Source organism: Eucalyptus grandis, chromosome 5 (assembly GCF_016545825.1).
Source record: "Eucalyptus grandis isolate ANBG69807.140 chromosome 5, ASM1654582v1, whole genome shotgun sequence".
In the NCBI taxonomy this organism is placed as follows: Eukaryota; Viridiplantae; Streptophyta; class Magnoliopsida; order Myrtales; family Myrtaceae; genus Eucalyptus; species Eucalyptus grandis.
The window spans coordinates 26,477,270-26,485,430 of NC_052616.1; the positions used below are offsets into that span (position 1 = coordinate 26,477,270).

The window sequence follows — 8,161 nt, forward strand, 5'->3', positions numbered from 1 at the left end:
ATCCTCAATAAGATGCTGCTTTCACTCTAGAGTTCTCGGTCTCAGTCTCACGTGCGAAGCGACAGAAGCGAAGTATAAGCAATACCTTGAAGAAAAACAACAAGCGGCCTTGAATGACGATGGAATCGTAGGGAGAACTCGGCAGAGACAATGACACTGAAGATTGGAGCCAGTAAAGGGAAAACAAGCAAGTTGACATTTCTTTGAGCTCACTGACTGGAAAACACAGCTGCGAAAATACCCTGCGACGGAAACCGACGGCGGCCAGTGCTCTATCCATGTCTGGTGGGCGATCATTTCAACTTGAAGGTGCAGTCGTTAGCCACGGGCGGTGATTACACCTAGGAGTGGAACTCTAGGAAAGCGTCACGACCGAAGACCGGTGCCGGTGGAAGAGAAACTCGAAGCGACGGCGATCGGAGGTAGATCGCCGCCGGCGAAGTCGTTGCCTGTGGGAAAACAAGAGGAGAAGAAGAAGGCGGTGCTGGCGAGATCGTAAAACCAGAGAGGAAAAACGCGCGCGCTGGTTCCGCCGTCCTCCTCCGCCGACTGAGGAAGAGCGCGCGCCCGCGGCGGTGGTTCGGTGGCGCCGCTGCACGGGAACGGGCGGCGGGTGGCATCGTCGGCGGCCGGCCGATCGGAGCTCGCCGGCCTCCGCTTCTTCATCGGGCGGAGTGCGCGCTTTCTCTTCCTTCTTTAGAGAGAGAGAGAGAGAGAGAGCGTTGATATTTTCTCATCGGAGGGAGCGAGCGGTTACGATACGGAGAATAGAAAAGAAAAAGAAAAGAAAGGGGATACGTGCACTATAAATCTAAAAATTTATTGTAAAAATATAATTTAATCTTAAAATTTTCTAAAAATATAAATAATTATAAAATTTATTACAAAAGTACAATCGAGTTCTAAAATTTTTAAAAAGTGTAATCTAATCCTAAAACTTTAAAAAAGTGAAATACAGTCCTAAAAATTTCAAAAGTGCAATCAAATTCTAAAATTTATCAAATTGATTAAATCAAGTCTTTTATTAATAAATTTTTTTAAAAGTTTTAGAACTTAATTGCATAAAGTTCTATCAATAAAATGCTTTGATTTAATCAATTTGATAAATTTTAGAACGTTTTGACAAGTCCTTTTATTTAATCAATTGTGTTTTTTGAAAATTTTAGAACTCGATTACATTTTTGTAACAAATTTTAAGATTTATTTGTATTTTTTGAAAGTTTTAGAACTTACTACACTTTTGTAACAAGTTTTAGGATTTTCAATGCATTTATTGCCAAGGGAAAAAAAAAAAGAGCTAATTTTGATGGGCTTAGCTTATGGGCTCCCTTTTATTCGGCCTACGTGATGCAAAATGGGCTTAAAGGATGAGCTAATGTAAATGGGTAAATGGGCTTCCGAATTGATCCCCTTTTTTATTTTGTTGGTTTGCTTATTATTTCGTCTAGTTATCTATTCTTCTGTCATTATTTTGCTTTTTTTCTTTCCTTTTTTTTTGTGTGTATTTTTACACGTATGAAAATTTGAACCCTAATTTCTCCTCTGCGATGAATCGATTTAGTCTTCTTCATTTGTTTTTCTATTATTGACATTCAACCCCTTCCTTCATATACACCAATGTTAGGCTACGTTTGGTCGTCCGGATTTCTAATCGGAATAGGACTAGATATGATAGAATATGAAATTCTGAGATTTGTTTATATCCTATTCATTATTTGGTAAATCATAATATTAAAGTCAGATATATTCATATCATATAATGTACATTTTTTTTTTTTTATATAAACAACGTATCATTGTAAATGAATTTAAATGTTCATAATCGATATGGTGAAAATCTCTCGTAACACTATTCCTTTATTTTAATTTTAATTTTTTTCCTCTACTTTATATTATTTTCTTTATTATTTTTTCTGCTTTCATCATTCTTTAATAAAATTTTATCAAATAGTAAACTATACTAACATACCTAAAATACAAAAATACCTAAAATGTATAATAAATATAAATATTTAATTTATAGATTGAATGTTTATTATAAGATAGAATTAAAGCTAAATATATAAAGTAAAATAAGATTAATTAAAAATATTTTTTATTTTTTTATTTTTTAAATTAGAATTCAAATATTATTTATTTTGAAATATAATTTCAATTTTGTTAATTTAATAAGTTTATTATTCGAGAAAATAATTTTCATATTATATATATTAGAATCCTATCCACTTTTATCCCACATTTTTCATGAAATAATTGTATCCTGTCTATATCCCTCTTATATATGACTTTATCTTATCTTGAGCGAGCACCAAACGTAAGATATGATAAATCATATCATATTCCGAATTTTATCCCGACTACCAAACGTAGCCTTATTGTATTTACTTTTTTAGCAAAGTGTATGATGAACTTCCCGGCAAACACTTCGTTTGTGAGAAGTTGACAAGGGTTCCTATGAATCAAAAAGTCCAGCAAATGCAACTTTGTAATCAAGAAACGAATGTCTTTTGAAGGACTAGGTGCCCGAATGATAGAATTGAAAGCCAAAAAAAAGCTGATTCACATATTGCATGCATACTTAACAAGAAATCTCTCGCCACAATTAAAGATTTCTCAATAGCAAAAACAGATTGTTGAATAAAATAAGTAATTAGCACGAGAAAAAGAAGAACAAAAAATATTTCATAAAATTGAATCGTAACCATTTCAGATTTAAGCAAGTGTGGACACTTAAGGAAATATATATTAAGATTATCCGGAAAAACTAGCTCAAAAAATGACCATTTCACTTACATTTATAAACTGGCCACTAATCATTTTCATAATCGATATAAGATAATGTAACATTTTGCAATCAAATTAGCATATATCACGAAATCACAGAGAATTAATGAATCGATTAATTGTTCATTGCTTTCGTCTCGCTGTAACTTGTGTAGAGAGAAGAATATCATTGAAAATAGAAAAAATGACTGCATTAGCTCTCTATTGGGTACGCATAAGCACTCTGGATCAAGAATACATCGAACTTTTTCGATCTGCTTCACCAGAATCACACTTTGTGCACCCCGCTATTTTCCCACTTTGATTTTCCATTTATTTTATTTGCTGAACCTCTCTAGTGCTTGGTTCTTCTGCTCCCACTCCTATAATCGTATTGACCACTCTCAGGGTGATTGTTGATCACGCTGTGCCTCCAAAATCGTTAAAAGCCTTTTGATATCGATCATCAGTGACCCATTTTGTGGCGTTTAGTGTAATTACAGAGCCTTCGTCCGTCCCTCGAAGCGAGGCCCGTGCTTCGCTCCCCACCTCCGCGTCTCGGCCTTCCAGCGCGCTGGGGTCGTCCCCACATGCGCCCTCCAGGCGTCCGATGAAATTCCTCTGAGAGTGGAGCTGGGCTTTTGTTGTTTCGCTGGCGTTGGTTAGTGATAAGAAGAGATGGAGCAGTTCGATGCTTCTGGTTCTGTTACTGTTTTGGTCGTCTGTCATAACTCATTCTTGCTGGACCCCGTGGAATTGGCTTTGTGTACTGTTTCTTTTCCTAGTTTTTTCCCCGTACTCGGATGGATATGTTCTTGGATTGGTTACTCTTACTGCACTCACTTTTATTGAATAGAGTTCGTCGAAATGCTACTGATTGTTTGTTTGCTTGGGCAGGATGCTTTTTCTTCTGAGGAACGCATTTTGCAACTCTACTGTACTCTAAAGATCCCAAGTCCCATAGGTAAAGTTTAATTCTCAAACAGGGTGAAAATAATGGCGAGTCTGAGATTGTCAGGTAAATGAAACTGCTAGCTTGAACTGCCCTCTTTTACTCCTTTCTCAGTATCTGTCTCGGCAGGGCATGTTCCCTGCATAAAGATGCTTCTTTCGGTAATGCATTAACAGGTTCTTATTGGGTCTGTATGCCAAAGGATTGATTAGTGAATGCTGCCAAAGGGAGTGGCGATGCCATACATGAAATGGAAGAGGCTCATAGTGCATGGCAGAGAGGGTATCAAGGGCAAGATTGAACTGCCGGTAGACCAGAGATGAGCTAAAGGTAGCTGTGAAGAAACAAAAAAGGAGGAGAGAGCGGAGTCTGCAGAAGGGAGAAAAAGAGAAACTGAGAGAGACGAGAGAGAGAGATAGAGTGAAGGGATCTGTACAGAAACGAGGAACATAGCGAGGAATCTCCAGACCGTTTGCCATATCTTCTGAGGAAACCTCTAGTGTTCCCTTTGGCTCCCTAAGTGATGATATACCTCCTCCATCTGGACAAAGCAAAAACAATTTCATGATACACCAAAGTCCTCCTTTTGCAGTTTGGTGAAGGTAATAATGAGGGTAATCTCTGCCAATGGTTACTTGAGATATACTATTTATAAATGTAATAGGTTTATCTATGTATGCATTTGAATATAATATTGTCTATCGAGGCATACATTCTGATTGCAATTGAGAGTATATAATTCTTTCCTTAATTGTGACTGAACTAATCCACGGAGCTAGATGTAAAGCATACTGCTACTTTCTTTAGATAGAAGCTCTTGTTGCAGCTTCTGACTTCCTTGAATTGTGTTTTCAAAAGAGACTCAGTACATCCTAGACCCGTTTTCCTCTTTTTTGTCATGCCTCGTGATTAGTGATTGCTGGTTGATGAAACTAAGATAAGAATTAGGATTAGTTTACAGGAAAGAGAGAATATGCTTTTCTCTTGTCATGCCTCTCAAAGACCAGGATCACTCCTCTCAAAACAGAAGAAAAGGCCAAGTGACACAAAACATTTTCGCACACGAAAAAAAATTAGGAAGATGAGATCCACTCTAATTCACTTTCTCTGGATTGAGAGGCTGGGATTACTTCCTGAAAATTGAACTTCTTGTAACCAACCATGACTTTTTAGTCATTTCAAAGATACCTTGTCAAGAGGCACTCTGTACACTTCCTAGAAAACTATTAATCTCAGAAGCTAAATTACTAGAGCAGCTAAGCTTGACAAACTCTGTACACTTCCTAGAAAACTATTAATCTCAGAAGCTAAATTGCTAGAGTAGCTAAGCTTGACAATCTCGACGGTAAAATGAATTCAAAGGGAACAATGACTGGTGATAATCATTGCAAGATTGGCATACAATGCGCGACACAATGGAAAAGGATGTAGTGTGGGAGGAAATTTGGGCAGCTTGTACATTGCTGAGTGAAAGCTGCGCTTTCATTGAGGTAGCCGGCTTAAAAGCCTCATCACTCCCTTATCAATACACCAAAATATTCACCAGTTTCTTTTGATCTGTTGTAAGGTTTTGAAAATCATAATTTCCAGAAAGAGAGGTTTATGCAGAGGATTTGAAGTGTAAGGCAATAGTTTGGATCTTTAGGACCAGGTGACTTTTCATTATGATCAAACGAGGACATGCCAGATACTTGAAATTTAGCAAACAATTAATCTATGCAAGCAGGGATTGAGAAATTTTTCAAACGAGTGTCCAAGGCCAAAGCTGGAGAAAGCAACAAGAAATTAACTCTGGCCCCTTTGGATATGCTATGCGTAATGTGTTGTACAAAAACTACACAATCTAACTAGCTGAACATCTCTGTATCATTGCATATGGAGTCACATATGGCAAATTATCTGAGCTATTGATTTGGAGAGTTCAGTAGAAACATCTTGATGAAACAGTAACTAAAACCAGTTTATGCATTCACTGTTGAGGTGAAAGCGCAAATTATGTGGGCATGTATTGAACTATTAACAGCATTGCAATTTGCACACTCATCTATAAGAAGTCTGAGTTAGAAAAGGATCATTTTGAAATTTGTGTTCAGAAAAGATTAAGAAAGTCAAATGTTGCCAATTTACCATAATCAACTTTCCCCATTTAAAGGTATCACCACACTGAAAACTTCACAAGAGAAAATTTAAAGACATGGAACCGGACTTCAAAACAAGCGTGAATTGAATTTCTGGGGGAAAGCAAAGATATTTCGATTGTGTACAATAGAATTCCATCACTATATCCTTTCCACAGGTCAAAAATTCTGTCTGTCACTGAACAACAGCAATACTAGTTCAAGATTATGTCTAATTTACCTTGTGAAGAAGGCTAAAGTGGAACTTGCTAGCAATAGGCTCCCAATATATCCCAACCTCATCGCCAACCGCCAAACCCCTCCGTTTCACGAACTCCTTGATCCAACCCCCCTTGAGGACGTAGGACCCAGACGACGCCCAGAACACGAACACCAGTCTATGCTCAGAGCACGTGTCCATGTCCCTCACGATGACGTCAGCCCCCTTGCTGCTCTCGACTTGCCTCACTGTCTCCTCGTTCATCCATCGGAGAAAGTGGCTCTTCACAGAGTCCCGCCCGATCAAGAGCCTCGACAGGTGGCCGAGATCGCTTTGCGTGAGCCTCTTCTTGATCTTATAAGGGTCGAAGAGCAGCGTCAACTCTGTGGAAACTTCCTCGGCGTCACATCCCGAGGCCTCTTTCTTTCTCTTCTGCGTTCTATTGCACTTCGCCTTCTTCTCCACAATTAAGGATTCGGCATTGGTAAGTGAGGCCGTGGATTTTCGCTTCAGTTGGGCAGGAACGATTTCTTGACGAGGGTGGCCGACTTCCTTCGTGTTCTGATCAGGCGCAAGGAGGAAAAACTCGCGAGACGCCACCACTCCTGCAGATGAAATACCTGTTGCCCCTTCGTCGCCATTCTTCTCCTGGCTACTCTTCTCCTGATCTTGCAGAAAAGAAAGGCATGACAAAGAGTCCATCGACGCCGGTGAGTGGAACTTGCTTCTCAGGCGGTCGCCAATGGGTTTCTTCTTCTCGTGATCCTCCAGATAAGAAACGCGCGACGGCGAAGAGTCCATCGACAATGGCGAGTGGACATCGCCGCTCAGGACGTCACACATGGTTGCCGTTTTGGGTGCCAAGGAATCGACGAGCTCCATGGGTTCGTGGCGAAAGAAACAGGAAAGTGCTTCGCGAGAACAACAGAGGGGCAACAAGGTGCAGAGAAATTCAGAGAGAGAGAGCGAAAGAGAGAAAGACAACGTTGGAGAGAATAGAGAGACAGAGGACGATGAGGACTCGGAGGCATAGAGAGGGAAATATATGGTTGGTTTACCGTTGGAATTGGGATGGCTTTGTAGTCAAGTTTTCAGAGTGCACTGAGGAGTGAGAGTTTCTTTCCTAATTCGAGTCAGGTTAAGATTAGTAAAATAGGAAATAATTTCAAGATTCAAGATCGAAGATTGATTTCCTACGGAAACTCTAACATCACAAGCTCTTTAATTATTATAATAATGAGTTGGAGATAGTTCCCCAGAGCTTCTTCTTTTCCCTGCGGGATTTTAAAAAGTTGGAATTTTCTCTTTTGATTTACTTTAACAAAGAAAGATTTTTAGATGTATATAATAAAGAGTTCATAAAAAAAAAAAAACATGGGTACTTACATTGCAAAAAATTACACAATATAAAGAAAAAAGACGGCATTGATACAGGATATAATAAGCCTTTTTTTTTTTTTTTTTTAATCTTTGTCATCTTTTTTTAATCGATTTGTTCATATTTTTTGAGTGGGACACTTTTCTGTTTTGGCTAAATTATCTGTTATGTATAATAATAATAAAAAAAATTGTATCATCAATAATCTTGAATTAATATTCCTTAATCCTTAGAAAAAAAATAGGTGGAATTTTAATGTTACACCTCTCTATTTTCCTCAGAAGTTCAATTCTTGATGAGTGTTCTTTTGAAAGTCAAGAGCGTCTTTAATTTTTTAGAGCCTTTTTTTTTCCCAGTGTGCTAATGTAAGAAATTTAAGTTGTATATTTTTACGTTTTATAAAGTGACATGCCAATATACTAGATGCTCAAATTATTTCTAGGAAATTGGGGTGAAATCGAATTCTTTCTTGTTTTGTTGAATCCTTTGTAGTCCATAATAATACACAAAAAGAGAATGTGCCATACCTTGATTAATTTTTGTTTATTTCACAAAAAATGAATAATTGAAAAACATTTGAAAAAAATTACTTGTATCACTTATAAAAATAAATAAACTTTAAATATTTGCATCGTCTGCAAAAAATATCTAGATATAATTTATATTGTTAATAAAAATATTTTTTATTAACTAATTAGTTTTAATGATATAGGTGACTTTTCTAGAAATAT

The 8,161-nt window shown here is 37.6% G+C and overlaps 1 long non-coding RNA gene across 1 annotated transcript; it reads left to right on the forward strand.

Moving 5' to 3' along the window:
• Positions 1 to 2,984: 2,984 nt before the first annotated feature.
• Positions 2,985 to 4,440, forward strand: LOC120294143. Its single transcript, XR_005551627.1, has 2 exons — positions 2,985 to 3,529; positions 3,661 to 4,440. It is a non-coding gene; the product is annotated as an uncharacterized LOC120294143 (long non-coding RNA).
• Positions 4,441 to 8,161: the final 3,721 nt, after the last annotated feature.